The 15,798-nt window shown below is 38.0% G+C and overlaps 1 protein-coding gene across 1 annotated transcript in view; it reads left to right on the forward strand.

Moving 5' to 3' along the window:
• MAST2 (microtubule associated serine/threonine kinase 2) overlaps nucleotides 1-15,798 on the forward strand; it is a 187,152-nt gene that overhangs the window by 42,171 nt on the left and 129,183 nt on the right. The gene's annotated exons all lie outside the window — the stretch shown is intronic.

Consider the following 15,798-nt stretch of genomic DNA (forward strand, 5'->3'; position numbering starts at 1 on the left):
ATGTGGGGGATGGGGCAGTCTGGCCCGGGAATCTGAACCTAACAAACCGGGAACAGACAGAAAGTGTGCTGTGAAAGCCTGAGTAGTGTGTAAACCTTGAGGATTTTCCACATTTTTTCAGTGTTTCTTTTTCAGGGACCAAGCTTCGTAAGCGGTGGCTCAGGATGAGTTCCTGCTGTAGTTCATTGCTAATGCTCAGCTTTGCTCAAAGGTCTTACTTTATCAAACTGAATCTTGTAAATAGGCAAGACATCCAGAAGAAATTCAGACAAGCTGTCAGGCGAGTTTCCTTAGGTTGGCTGCCAAGTTGTTGTTTTTCATTTTTTAAAAAACAAGTTACCTCATCAACCTTCCTGGTTTCAGTATTCTGTCAGTGTATCTCAAAGAGACACATTTTAAAATCTCCAGATAAACACAGCTTGATCAAAATAAATAAAAAAGCCCCAAGCACTTAAGTTTCAGTTTGACAGCGAAACATTTGGCTCATTTTTTTTTGCACAGATAAATGCTACCAGAGACTTAAAAAAAATGTCACTAAAGTTGTCAGCTTTTAAAATTTTGGAAAGTAATCTTTTTTTCCCACCGGACAATATGTTATGTAAGGAAATGTTATAGCTTTAAAGTTTCCCACAGCTTGATGTCTTATTGCTTTTAGTTTTGATTAAATAGAGTAAAAACTATAATGAATTAGGAATGATGAAATTCGTAATTTACATTATGAAAAATGTAAATTTTGAATCTCAGTATTTTAGATCAGGGCATTGGTTCAAAAAACTCCTTGATAATACAATATGTAATTAAAACCATTGCATCTTGCTGCAGAAAATTGAAAAGCTGTTGGTCTTTTTAGCCTGATTTTTGGATGGGAACACTCTTTGTGTGGCAAAATGTGAATTGGTGATCATCACAAGATCATCCTTTTGTGTAGTGCTGCTGTCCTTCACACCCTGTCTCCAGTGATGGGGCCCTGGTTGTGTGAGAGACTTTCTGGTGTTTTTGTAGTTATTATGAAATATCAAAAGTTTCTAAGTGGTGAGTATAAGTGGACTTGGACCTCTGGAAGGACCTCCAAATTCTCTGGAGTTATGAATTTAAGGAGTGCAGCTATTGTATTTACTTAAGATATTCTAGACAGCACAGACATTTTTGATCCACAGTATGATGATTTGATTGCCAAGATGACCTTTACTGGTTTTGCTTTTTTGGTAATGAAAGGTTTCAATTCTGATGCAACGGTATAAACCACAAAAGATGTCAGGATGCAGTGCCAAGAACCTGAAATGACTAGGAAGTCGCAGCAGAATTATTTGCCTTATTTTAATTTGTAGTTTTTTCACGGATGTGGAGTGATACCTGAAATTCACTGCAAATATCAATTACAATTTCAGATAGGTAGTTTATATTCAGCATAGAAAGTACAATATGCAAACTGAACACAGCTCAGAGATGACCCACGTGATTCTACACAGATATGTCTTTGTGCATATGTAAATGCACTCTGATATAGTAGATACAGACTCCATTCTTATTTATTCCCCTTTGCAGTTGCTTTGGTGAGTAGAAAATGTGAGTAATAGGATAATAGCTTATTCAGGAATTCTCAATTATGTTTCAGTAAAATGTATTGTACACAGGAGCAATTGCACAACTTCTAAGTGACTTCCTGTGGTCATTGCTTTTCTGACTGTGAAATTGGTCTGTCCTTGGTCATCTTCTACTGATGCTATTTGAAAACCTGTGGGCTGCAGAAGAACTGAAAGAGTTGTTGTTTTGATGATGCTGGAGTTAATAATGGAAAACTCCTGTCATTTTCACCTTGGAAATGTTCTGGCCTCTCAGATTTTTTTCTTCCACAAGACAGAGAAGTGACAGATTTTGGTAGCAGGCAGTGGAATGGGGTCTGAATCAGCATGAATGAGAAGAGATTTCTTCTTATCAAAAGACATAAAATGCTGTCCAGAATCCAAGCACAGACCCCTCCTAGAGACCTCTGAGAAGTAGGGTTGTTTGCTGTCTACTGTGTAAAAAGTAAAATTCTAGGTCCTCTTAATATTCTTCAATGTCTTGTCATACATGTGGCTTTTCCTGGGATAATTAAAGGAGATTAAGTTCTTAAAGTCTTTTAACACTGCTGTTTTTCTACCCTGGAAACATTTTATTTTGGATCATTCATTTTATCAATATTTATTTCAAAATGTAGGCCACAGACATGATTTTTCCATGGTGATGTCATCAATATTGTATCTAGAGACAATACCACTGATTTATGATGTGTAAGTTCTCTTGGTCTATTCAGAGGTTCCTTGAACTGTCATAGCTACACACAATTTTTAGAATTACTTTTTAGTTTATGAATTCACTGTTACACCTCGTTCCTTTTTGGAGTTTGGGTGCCTTTTAGGATGCAGGATACTCCTGTCTTGGGCAAGCACTGCCTTTGGGCTTTTTACTTAAACAAAGCCACAGAATGGTTGCACTGGCTGAGCCCAGTACCTTATCTCTGATTGCAGGTGTCTGAGGCAGAGTCTCTTCCCAGAACACTAGCAGCTGTTTGTGACTCTGGGTCAACTTCAGTGTGTTTCCCTCTTTTAAGAGTTCTTGGCAGATTCTTCAATGCATTTGTCCAAACACTTCTGCCCATGCTTGTGATTCTTTTCCCCTCCAGCCTTTTACAGCAAGAAATAGTCCAATGTGACTGTTGTGTAAAGCAGTAACTCCTTTTGTTTCTTTGGAAATTGCTCTTAGCCTGGTTTAATTCACCCCAGTATTGGCAAGCTGATAAACTGCCCTTCCCTACTTACCAGGCTAATCCTTGTAGGAACATACTGGAAGTTCATGGCTGTTTCCATTTCTTGATGTCTTCAAATCAACATTCAATTAAGAACTTTCTCAGAGCTTTTTCAGAGCACTGCAGCTAAACAGGAATTGGTTGGATTATGTCCAGGAAATCCCAATGCTACACTACCCTTTCTCTTTCCCTGTTGCTGCAGAGCAAAGCAAATTTTCTCCAGATTTGTAAATTTGATGAAGGGAGGAAGAACTGAGTTAGGAACTTACTAAAGCTGTTGGTTAACCAACTTTAAAGTCCATCTTTTAACCCACCTTCCTAATTTTTTAAGTGTAGTTGAATATTAAGGTAGGTACTCTCATTCTTAAAGGATTCAAGTATTACACGACCTCCTTATTTTGAGTTCCCCCCCCCCCCAATAAATAGGTTTTTTGTTAGACTCTTTCTTGGTGTTGCCTGCATCTGGAGACTGGGAACTTTCTTCTAGAACTAACTTTTTATATAATTGATAAAATTACATTTTGTGTCCTTCAGTTTCTTTAATATCCTTCAGTAATATATCCTTTAATGGAATGCCTTATACAATACTTTCTCATCACTAATTGGAGACTTACCTGCCTACCTTTTAGGATGTTAAAATCACTGTCTAAGGGTGGCATAATATTTTGGTGAAACGATGAGTAAATTAAAATTTCTAAAGGTAGGATTTAGTAAAAAAATTTCCATGTCAGAGAGTTGCTTTGAAATTCCATTTGTCCTTCGCTTGTTTCAGTTTGATCCTAAGTATTTTCTCCCATCTTCTTTCATCATTGATTTTCTATGGTAGATTTTGGTGAAGGAAGAAAAAAAGAGAGTGGATTAGTCTTAACAGTTAAACAGGAGAGTAGCAAAGTTGGTTGCCCCGTTTGTGATGTTTTTGGTGGTGGTTTTTGATCTGACATTTAAGCAAGCTCTGAAGAAGGGAAGGGGACAGGGAAGCTGGAGGAAAAGCCATGCCTGTTTTTTTTCCAGCAGCCCCACTTGGCTTCTCTACCCCAGAAACTGGGTAAGTGTGGCAGGCAGCCAATTTGAAAGCATCCTTCCCAAGAAATCTTGAAATTTGGAAGAGAACAGATGATTCTCATGGTATTTCAAGACTCATGCCAGGCTCAATCAATTACAAGTCACTTGTGAAGACATATTGAGAATTGGCAATGTCTGAATATTACGGTAAATAATCCAGGAAGGGTTAGATGTATATGTGCCAATAAGGATGCTTCCAGTTATGTTATGGAAATAAGTTATGGTTATATACTACTGTTATCTGCCTGAAACATTTTCATTTAGTTGTTGATTTAGGAGGAGAATACAATGGGGATGGTGTTGCATGATTGTTAAGATGCCTTGATTCCTCTCACAGAATGTGTTGTTTAATGCTGGTGCCTTTAAAAGAGGTAAGATCAGTGATCCTGTTAGTTCATGGTCTAATAGAAATATTTCTAAAATCGATTGCAGACTAAAATAAACTGTAAAGTGCGTGTAATGTATGTTAGCATGCATGCCAAAATGTTTTGTTTCTATGAGATTTTCTTAGGTAAAAATAGAATTTGTATGGTACTAATGTCTGATAACTGGAGTTAGTATTTTGTATTTTTTCCTGAGGAAGTTTACTTCATGGCAGAATGCAAGAAATTATATTGAAATCCATAATGAACATTATCCTGGTGAAGTCCTATGATCATTTCACATTCCTGTATGCTTGTAAACAGCTTATTCTGTATTTTTATGTCGCTGTTCCCCCCCGGTGGCACATCCTCAAGTTCTCCCGCAGAGTTTTGTGGCTGGCTCGCAGTTCCCCAGCCCCATTTGCAAAAGCAGATGCTGTTCCTTTAAAATGAAGTGGCTCATGGAGTTGTTTTCACTAGCGCAGGTTTTTATATGGTACAGTAGGCTCCATGCAAATGAGCTCTGCCCTCTCCGGAGCGCACAAAGGCGCTGCAGCCCTCGTTCGGCATTCGCTCGTGTAAATCGGCAGATGGATGGAGGCAGGCACGGCAGCCGCAGGATTTATTAGCTGCTCTCAATAAAAGACCACACTCGCTCCGCCGAGGATCAGGAAAAAGCCTGGTGAATGGGATTGAGTTGTATCTGCTTTCAGCTGACTTTACAATGATGTGTTCAGCTCATGTGACTCGGTCACTTAGCACGAAGATGAGCTGAAGATTTCCGTGTAAATCTGCGCTGCTCTAAGCGCGGCCAGCCCCGTGTGCTCGGCCGGAGACTCCTTTTGGCTCGCAGCTGTCAGAGCTGCGGGGACAGCAGCGCTGCCCGGGCTGGGCACGCTTGAGGATGTCTGCCTGAAATCCCCTCAAAAACACAGCTCTCGATGAAGTTTGATGTGTGTATCTCATGAAATCCTTCAGAAGTTAGGTTCTTTTTAAATTCAGTGTTTATATTCAGAAGTTACAAATAGACTCTCTTCCTAAGCTTCTATCAGGAGATGAAATCTGTTGCTTTAGCTTTCTGCTAAAATATTGAAGGTCATTGCGGCAATAGGCTGTTCATTATATTTGCAATACTTTCTTTTTTCCTTTTTAATCTAGAAAGGGCATGTGTAGGACAAAGGCTTCTTGACATGCTCAGAAATTTAAATGATACTGGGATGAACATACCTAGATTTTTGGTTTTACTGAAATGGTGTTCGGTATAGCTAGAATCATTGTTGTTTTATTTTTCCACACATGCTGTGTGCTCGTGTTTTAAAATGGCATTGGCATTACGGACCTAAAGGGGCAAAGACCTTTTTGACCTTGCTGGAGTTGTGTGTGTGAAGGGAGCTGGAAAACAGAAACTGCAGGACAGACTGAAAAAGCCTCAGCTCAACTGTGCTTTTTCATTTTTTTTTCCCCCCTGCCTTTTTGCTATGGATGACGATGAGGGAAGGGCTACTTCAGACAGCTCTGTCAGTGATGAATAGATGAATGAATTCTTAAATGTTCAGGACTTGCAACATGTGTTCCAGACCCTGCAGCACATGAGAGTCGCAGGATCTCAGCAATGAGCTGAAGAATGTGCCGTGCCTGCTGCATGGAGGAGCCCAGCATAGCTCAGAGATAGCAGAAACAAAAGAATGTGTGACAGTATCTGAAGAATCTCACAGTTGCTTTGTCTCGCAAAGGAGTAAAGGAATTTTTCAGAATTGGGCAAAATAAAATTTCCATGGCTTTCATAGCGAGATTTTTCTGTATTTTCAGTGCCAGTGTATCGTCCTGTGTGCCCACAGTATTGCTTTTTTAGTTAGCGTGACTGTGTGTTTTTTAAAGGAAATGTGACCTGGATTTTGTGAGCTTATTATACACAGTAAATGAAGGCAGCTGTTTTAGCTTACTGATCCCTTATAACAGCTCGAGTAAATGGAAATAAAGCAAAAATGCATGTGTATGGGATCTGAATTAAATTCCACTCTTTGGCCTTCCGTGGAGTTGTGGATTATTATTATTATTATTATATATTTATAGACAGTTGTGTGTATGAGGGGAGTGAGACATCCAACCTTGAAAAGATTTAGGAAAGTCAAAGAGATTTTTTCATATGTGACCTGCTAAATCTGCCACAAAGAGGCAAACAAAATTTCACAGAGATAGTCAGAGACTGGGCTGCAGCTCTCCCTGACAGGCAAGTGAAAGACCATGTCCTATTTTTAGCAAGTGGACGGAGGGCGAGTGGGAGGGGGAGAAAAGTTTGAAAATAATGGACTTCTTTAACAGTCAGAGAGCAAAGCTAGTGAGAAGCAAGTGAGCTTTAGTGATCAGCAGTGGAAATATGGATGATTCAAGTATTCTTCGAAGAAGAGGGCTGCAGGTAAGTGTAACTTCAGCCTTCTTTTATTTATTCTTCTGCTTGTAATGTGACAGTCTCATAAAAATGCTGACAGTTGTTTGGTGTGAATCAGGTTGACTGAGAACATAGCAATGATACTAGAATTTGAGTTTTTCTTTTTTTACCTAGTGTATATTTTATAAATTAAAAGCAGGATTTTGTATACAGTAATAAAATAATATTTTAATGTCTTGGATTATATCCAATAGTTTTGTGAGCATTCCTATGGTAAGAAGGGAGGTATCAACTATGAGGCTTACCTTATTTTTGGGACTTCACTTTTACAGATACATAAAAAAATCTGTTACATGACTTGTCAGATTTGCCTTAGAGTAGCCATTTTACTTGAGCATTAATTAAAAATTAAATGTCAAAGCAGATTGAATATTCTCATTTATTTTTGACATATGCTTCTTTACTACTTCAAATGCACAGTAATCCAAAACCAGAATGCAGTTCAACAATGCAAATAGTATTTATATTTTACTTTCAACAACTATCATTGTTGCAATAAATACTCTAATTTGTTTTGAACCTAAACATCCTAGTGAAGTTTTATGTTGTGTTCGTGCTGTGGAAACTGGACTGAGTTGCACTGGTCTGACAAGCAGTAGTCTGTGCCAGTGTCAGTGGTGTGTGATAACTGGACTGATGCTTATGGAATAAAACTGCTGGAAGTGAGTGAGCTCCAAAATCTTGTGTGAGATGGACAGGGAATACATTTGTGCTTGAGAGCAACGTATTCTTCCCCTCCACCCCCCTTTTCAATGTAATAGGATGGTATATAGCCTATTACATACTTGCTAGCATAAGTAATTGTTTATAGACCATGAACGTTGCCTATTAAATTAACCATGTCTGTCCCATTGTTTAACTTCCTTTGAGGAAAATAAATTTAATATTTTAACATATTGCTATTCATGCCTTGCTGATGCTTTAAGGCAATTACAAAGTAATTGCTGCCTTATGTGAATGTGTTCTACATCTCACCTTTCCATTTATTTATTTATTTATTGCTTATTAGTATTACTGAAATAGCTTGACACAGTGTGCTGCATGTACCTTGGTGACAGTGTTTTAGGATAGTGCATTTCCTCATCATAAAATTAGCTGTATTTACTTTCTGTATAACTGAGTATATAGGAATAAGTAAGATTATTTGGGGGTGAATTTTTGGATAAATTGATATTTATTTTCAATGTATCTAATTAATCACAGTTTCATAAGCAAGAAGATTGTTTCTGTCCACAGATAATCAAAATTTTTTAAAAGCCATTTATTGCTTTTCAGAACCTAGCATTTCTCGTGGATGTTTTATCTGTTTGACATGCCAGGGAGTGGTTCTCATGGTAATTCTTTAGGGGAGTATTGGAAAAGGAAGGGAGGGTGGAGGAGCCCAAATGTCCACCAGTGTCAGCAGAAGACACTGCTGGGGATGCGAATGCATTTCCCTGGTTTGACTGTGTAACATGGTGAAATTCCCTCATTTTGGTGGCCTTCAGTATTTACTGTCTAGATGTGGGGTTGTGTCTGTCCACAGTTGGGTAGGTATGTGTAAATGCATATGCATATATATGTATATATAGGTGTAATCAATATCTACATCAAAAATGCTTCAGGAAATAAGAATATAGGCTAAAAAGATATCAGGAAATAAGGCAGATGTGCAAAAGGAAGTTAATGCTGGATGATTTTTTTTCCTCTCTGTATTTTGGAGTAGAATTTTTGGAAGAAATTGTGGCTTGGAAAAGTGACCATTTTATAGTCAATTTCAACTTCAAAAATCAGGAAAAATTAAAGAGCTGTTGGGACATTGCCAAGGCAATATGTTTAATTACTTCCCTTGAAATGCTGTGTGATACTAGTTTGAAAGGTCACTGATGAAAAAAATTGGTTTCTTAGTTCAAGCTGGATGTTGATGGCTTTTAAAATGAACATCACAGCCCAAATAAGGTTTTCTAATCCAACCTCTCCTCTCAAATCAATGCTAATTCCAAAGTTAGATCAGGCTGCTGAAGGACTTGTCCAGGCTGGTTTTGAATGTATCTAGGGATAGGAGATTTTGTAGCCTTTTTTGGCACCTGTTCTGGTACTCAATCAAGTGCACTGTGAAAATCTTGTTTCCTTTATGTTTCCCTGCATGGCACTTTCCAAATGCACACATATGTTTGCCTTGTGCTCCCTTTTACCTCCATCACCTGAAATGCTTGTGATACCAACACTGTGATAAATTTGTCTTCTTGGGGAGCTCTCTCAGCCCTGATCCCTGCAGGAAATAGCTGTGGACTAGAGGGAACAGATAACCTAAAGGAGCAGGAATGTTATAAATATATATATACATGCAAAGTCAATATAGTGGCATGTGGCCCTTCTGTATCACCTTCTTTATTTGTTCAGTTCTGCTTTTGTTGCATCCTGTCTGGTGCCACAGATTTGGTCTACAAATTTGTAGTGGTGAAATGCATGGAAATTTAAGGTCCAGGAGAGGCAAATCAGATTTCTGTGTACATGTAACTGTATATATTTATATATTTATAACATACACACACATATAGCATGCTCACAGTGTAATGTAGCTGTGCAGTAGTATTGAGAAAAGGCTGAGAAAGAGCTTCTAATAATGGAATATTCCTTTAATTTCTAGGCTTTCATTTTAGGTAATGAACTTGGACTTTTGACATAAATTACTGCCTAGGGACAGGTGCTGAGTGGTGGAACTGTTTCTGCTGCTCCATACAGAGATGTGTATTTGGATTTCTAAATTATTTGGTGTTACATAAAATACATTGTGATGTAGCCACACATGTTAGGAAGCTACCTAGGTTTGTTATTGTTCCCTGTACATTTGTTGTAGCTGGTATTTTGGTGCAGATCATAGCAGTAGTACCCAGTGAGTCCCTATGAAGATGAACTGGTGTTTTGATCATCTTGCACTAGAAAATGGTGGGGTTTTTGGTTTCTTTTGCATTGCAGGAGCTGGTGCATGTGTGCTTTTACTCATCTCACACATGCAAGAAATTGGAGATTCTATCCCCAAAATCCTGATGAGTGAATGCAAGTAGGAAAAGTAATGGAGAGTGTGATATTCCAAATTTCAGACACTTGCACACAGTTTATATTCTGCATTTGTGCTATGTAAGCAGTATTCACATGTGGCTGGACATTATCACCACAGTTCCCTGCATCCATATTTCCTTAGAGTGTGGTATCTCCCTTTCATTTTCTGCTGAAACTTGGGCTAACTTCAACTAGGTAATTTACTTTTTGGGACCACTTCTGTGCTTGAATGTGCTTATCTTGGCTTGTGTTTCTACTGCACAGCATGTTTGGCTAAAATATAATATACCAAAAACCCCATTCCTCCTAGCCCACCAGAAGAAAAAAATCATTAGTTTTAAAGATAAATCTAACATTTTCCTCCTGGGGGCAGGGGAGAAATAGGGCATAGAGAGTATAATCTGAGTATTTGGTGGACTTGTTCTTGAGCTGGTTTATTTTACTCTAAGGACTGAGCACGTTTTTGTTTTGTTTTATAGGGAAAGGGAATCAGAAAATCAGTGGAATCTCTAAGCTTGAATATATTTAACAATAGGAGGCTGACTGCACTGTGCAGTTTAAGCCTTCTCTGACACAACTTTGGCCATAATTTAGAGACCCTGAAACTTGACTAGCTCTTCAATTTTGTCTCCTAAAGAGTGTCTTCTAGAATTCTTGAAGACATTTTTTGCTGGCTACAAAGCTCATTACAAGATCTGATAAAAATGGTGTTAGTAAGAATGTTGCTTTTTTACTGTATTTTTATAAAAAAAATAAAGTAGACATTGCTCACTAAAGGCCTGTAAGTTGTTCACAGTCAAGGGAGATGCTAAATGGGAACTCAAAATTTGATTTTTCTGTTTTGCTGTTAAAAAACTTCTGAAATACACATTAACTGAATAATTAGTATCTACATTTGAAACTGAAAGTTACCTTAGGAAGTTTAGCATGAAGATAGATGCATACATACATATGTAATGATCTTCAGATATTACCAGTCTCTTGGATTTGAGTTTTTGGAACTGTGTGCTGCAGGGGAGCCTGCCATGGGAAATATATTAACAAGACTTATTTCATACTGCTCACAGATTTACCAGGAACAATACTGAACCCACAGGTCAGATATCTGCTGAAGAGCTTCCAGCAGTGATGATGTGGGCAGTCACCACATACACTGAGATCTGAGGAAGAGGTGATAACATGAGAAGATGAATAAAAATGATTTATTCAGATACTGAAATTTTAAACTCATGTTAGCATACCAGAAAGTGCATACCAGTTTTCTTTTTAAAAATATTAGTTAAAGAAAAAGATTTTTTTTCAGGTTGGTTTACAAAAGAAGCAAGATTTATGTTTAGGCTTGGTTCCTGTTCCCTTGGCAAATTTCCAACACCTGAAATTAATTAAGAAGACAGTCTAAGTTGTTTAGCTTCTGTGAAAATTGGCAGCTGACAGGAGGAGTGGGATGTGCATTGGTGTTACCTGTGTGGAGAAGGGAAATGACCTTGCTCTTGTGCAGAGGCTGAGGGTGTCCAGCCTCTCGGGGCAATGTGCTCTGTCTTCTGCTGAGGAGGAGAGCTGGAGAACTCTGAGAGCTGGAGAACTGCAGATGAATGGCTTCTAGAATTCATTGACTAGATCAGCCATAAGCAACTGGTTTGGACTAAATTCAGTGGAAAAATGCCGTGAAGTTTTATTGTATGAGTCTGTTGTAATCTGCTGCTGGGATGCTGTGTGTCACACCATGGGAAAATGGAATGTTGTGAAATCTGTGTGGTGCATCTCATTGTAGGACTGAGGAGTCATGCTCAGACAGGTGTGAAGCCTTGTGGGTTTTTGGTGATGTCTTTGGACATGTGAGCTTTCTCACTGCTTGGATTTCTCAGGATTGGTGCTTGTGGTCCACTTGGCAATGGAGTAGGGAAAGGAACCAATTTTGGGGGGGCATGAGCTTCTGGCATTCACTTTGAGGACACTAGAAAATGTACCAAGGCAAAAATGTGAAACCTTGTCAGAATAAAAAATCCTTGAAACATGGACAAGGAGAAAAGGTTAAATGGTTTGCTCAGGCAGAAAAGATGGCATTTAGCTGCTGTCTTCAGGGTACTGTTAAATTGGTTTGATAATTTGCTGTAGTTAATGCTTAAATAAGTGCTTTCAGTTTGTCAGTAAGGACATTGTGAATGCTTGTATAGCTGCATGAAACTATTTATTTTCAGGCTGTGAGGAAAGATAAAAATACCAGTAATTAATATTCTACTACCTCAGGAAGAAAGGCTTTGTTAGCAGGTGACTGCATGAAAGAATGGATGTATGTGTGTGAACCTGAGCCCAAGGAAATGCTGGACAGAGGAATTCTTCCCAAAAATAAACAGCAGTACCTGTTTCACACATTTCGTTGGCTTGAGCATGTCAGCTGGACTTGCTTGTTGCCATGAGTGGTGTTTGCTGCTGGTGGCAGAGGTTGCTGTGTAGGGAGTGGGAGTTTCTCCTCCTCACCAGTGTTCCACTGGTGTTAACATCGCTGCATTTTGTACTTGCTTAATGCTGGAAATCCCAAATCTTGAAGGGAAACCAGCTCTCCCGCCTAGCAGCACAACATAATGCTGCCATGCTGCAAGACTGGTGTTTAATCTGCTTATCTTTAATAGTCTTCACTGCTTACACAGACCCACTTACCTCTTTAATGAGAAGAAATGTCCTGCAGTGAGGCACTGTGTATTTTGCTTCTAGGCTTATGTCATCAGCCTGGAAGTTGAAATTGGTTAGAGCATATTTTATTTTCCTGCTGTCAGTTCTGCTGGTTATGGTTGCCTCTTCAGTTTCTAAAAGACATTGAAAGATGGTATAGAGTGTTTTTTTTTTTTTTTTTTTTTTTTTTTTTTTTTTTTTTTTGTAAATGGAAACCTAATTAAAACATGCCAAGTGAAAAAATCTAATTTTGATAAACTATCACTATTCATTGGGAATAGGCAGTGCTTTTGTGTTTTCAACAGATAAATATTAATTATCTTTGCATTCTAAATATTTGTAAATTGTGGATAGTAGTCACATAAATTACAGAAGATATTTTAGTAGTGGTATTTAATAACACCTAGAAAAGGATCTCTAAAGTGTCAAGTGATATTTAAAGTCAGTTGTAAATATGTGGCAGTATTTCCCATGTGATTTATCAGTTGGTCTTCTTTTATTTTGTATTAAATTGCTTTACCCAAGCCATTAGTATTTATCTGACCTGTAGAAGGTATGGGATTTTATCATTTCTGAGATCAGGACAGGATAGGCTTTTCAGGGTTGGTGATTCTTGAATTTCTAGGAGCTACTATTAAAAATGTGAAGTAAATTGTGGACTCCAAAGTGTTTCAGTGTTATTCTCTGAAGGAGCTGATATTAAATCTTAAGATTTTTTTTAAAGTATTGAATACCCCAGAGTTTTTGATGTGCATTCTTAGCACAACAGTGAGAGGCAAGAAGCTGGATTACTTTATTCAGCAGCTACATGAATAGCAGAGTGGTTTTGCCCACCAGAGCAGTGTGCAAATGCAACTGTTTTACTCTTGGCATCCAGAGTGGGTCAGGTATTCCCTGTAGCTTGTTTTCAATTGTGTGGATATATTCTGAATTTTCTAATCTGTGACTATAGTTTAGCAGCTTTTTCTCTTTCTTTTTCACAAAATGTTTAAAGTTTACATAATCCTTCAGTAGTTGAAGACATCGAGTTGGCTTTGATGGAGGTGGACTTAATATTTATTAAATTTTGCTCACTGAATCTTCCTGTTTCTAGTTGTTAAAGGTTTTTCTTAGTTGTGTGACTTCTGGCCTGGCTATCTGTGACATTCAAAAGAATTGCTAAACAAAATAAAAGCCACCTAAAACTACAGTAAATTCAAGTGGTATGAAAATGATTTGCTAGACTAGGTTTAATGTAAGCAGGTATGCTTCAGAAATATGAATTTTCACTTTACTCAGATCTTGTGAAAACATTGGGTTTGTACTGTAAATAATGCAGCAGAGTTCCTTAAACTTGCCTTATGAGCTTTGGAATCATCATCTCTATTTAAAGATTTGCTATGAATCACACTTTCTAGTTTTGTGATTCACAGTGTGAAATTCTATTCCATGTTAGAAAGCTAATTTCAGCTTGAATTCAATTATTGTATACTGTAGTAGAAATATATAATACGTGACATTTTACATAAATGCTTCTGTGTGATTAAACCTTGAAGTTTCTTTTCTTTTGTTTCAAGGATCAAGAATGAGATCCAGTAAAAAGTGTTGTTTCAGATTTTGATTGTCTTTATTCTAACATTCAGCCTTACTGTCCATAACTGTTCTCCAATATCAATTTTATTGATATATGTGGAGGTAATCAGGGCCATTTTTCCATGCATCCCCATGTGTTTTCTGCTGTGGGGCTTTGGGTGAAATGCTGCACTGCAGACATGTCATAATATAGTGAATTAAGGGTTTAACTCTTCCACTTTCTATGCAGAATGCTTCCTGATAGATGTCATTGCTGCCTTTTGAATGAATTTCTTAAATAGATAATGGCATTTATGGTTTTGTATTGTTCCTTTTTAGAGATGAGGTATACATAGAGATCTTTGAAATCTGGACTTTGAAGTTATCAGCACATCATCTGTGAATGCATTCTCTGCATGGAAAGTGGTTCAGCTTTGTTTTTACCTGGTCAAATCTATAAATGACTCATTTTGTTAATAGCAATGCTCCCTTTAAATCAAATTGTTGAAGCACAGCAGATGCTTTTGTAGCCAAAGGTTTCTTTTTCAAAATGCTCTTGGGTATTAGTGTGATAAAATCATGTTTGGAATGAGGATGAATATAAATATTACCTATTGTATGGCACAGCTTAAACAACTGTAACCTGATATAATTACTTTTAAATTACTTTCCTCAAAAGATGAAAATATTAATTGCCTCTGACATTTATCACTTGTTTTACATCAGCCTAGGCTAATAAATGTCACTTGTACTGCCAGCCAAAAAAAAGAAATGCTATCAGATGTCACTGGGGTAGGTTGGTGTATTCTGTGAAAAAGGCTCTTTCTGCTCCACTGGTCCATGAGCTGTGGTTTGTTCTGCTGGGGATGACTCCATGGTCTGAAATGGAGCAAGCCAAGCCCATGGCCATCACTTCCCAGCAGATCTGTGGCCCTGAGAGTGTTTGCGTGCTTCCATTATTACACTGGTTTTTTTCCCTTAGGTGTATGTAGTGATCTCTTTTTAAAAATGTGCATTGTTTGCCTTATTTTTCATAATTGCAGTGAACAGTTTGGCTAAGGTGGAAGAATGTGTGCTGACTGGTATAGAGATCCCCTGGGGGGGCTAATTGTGAGGTGCCTGTTGGGAGGCAATTAGGATCTTAAAAAACCTAAACAATGGGGATGAATTTAAAGGTGGAAAGAGGAATGGATTGTGGTGAGCTATGGGCAAGAAAAAGATTGGAGGTGACTTAAACAGGGACATGAGTGATTTTACATTGGAGATTGATTTCAGATTGCAAAGGCTGTGGGCTGACAGTTTATTCTCTCTAATGGTCCCCAGCCATTTACTGTTTGTTTTCCTGGCTTTTATCTTTTCCTCTTTCAAATGTGAATGTCAGGCAGCTTCCTGTTCTGGGCTTGTTGGCTGTTTTGGTAAGCCCTTCCTTAAAACTCTGTGGACCAAGGTTAAGGCTGGCAGTTCTGTTGCACTTTGTCCCAAACATTATTTTTGAAATAGCACCCAAAACTTCTTGTACTGAAATGGGCAAACATTGAAGTTTTTTAAAAACAATTTTATAATCTGGGATAGTTTTGCTGTGTGGTGACTGCCTGCTTGTAAATTTTGAGAGTTTGACAGTGCCAAGCTGATATTTTTCTTCCAAAGTGGCTACCATGAAGAAAGCCCCTCAGGGACATGAGACTACTGGAGACCTTCAGAAAGCAATGTTGTGCTTGATTAAGTTTAGACAGATGATGGAGTGATGTAGTAAAATCATTTTTGTTAAGGCATAATACAACATAGAATCCAGTGTAGTACCATTGGGACTGATAAAAATGAAATACTAAAGAAAAACTATGCCCTTACATACAGCTTTCAGCAGCAGATGCAAT

The sequence above is a fragment of the Ammospiza nelsoni genome, chromosome 9, assembly GCF_027579445.1.
Source record: "Ammospiza nelsoni isolate bAmmNel1 chromosome 9, bAmmNel1.pri, whole genome shotgun sequence".
In the NCBI taxonomy this organism is placed as follows: Eukaryota; Metazoa; Chordata; class Aves; order Passeriformes; family Passerellidae; genus Ammospiza; species Ammospiza nelsoni.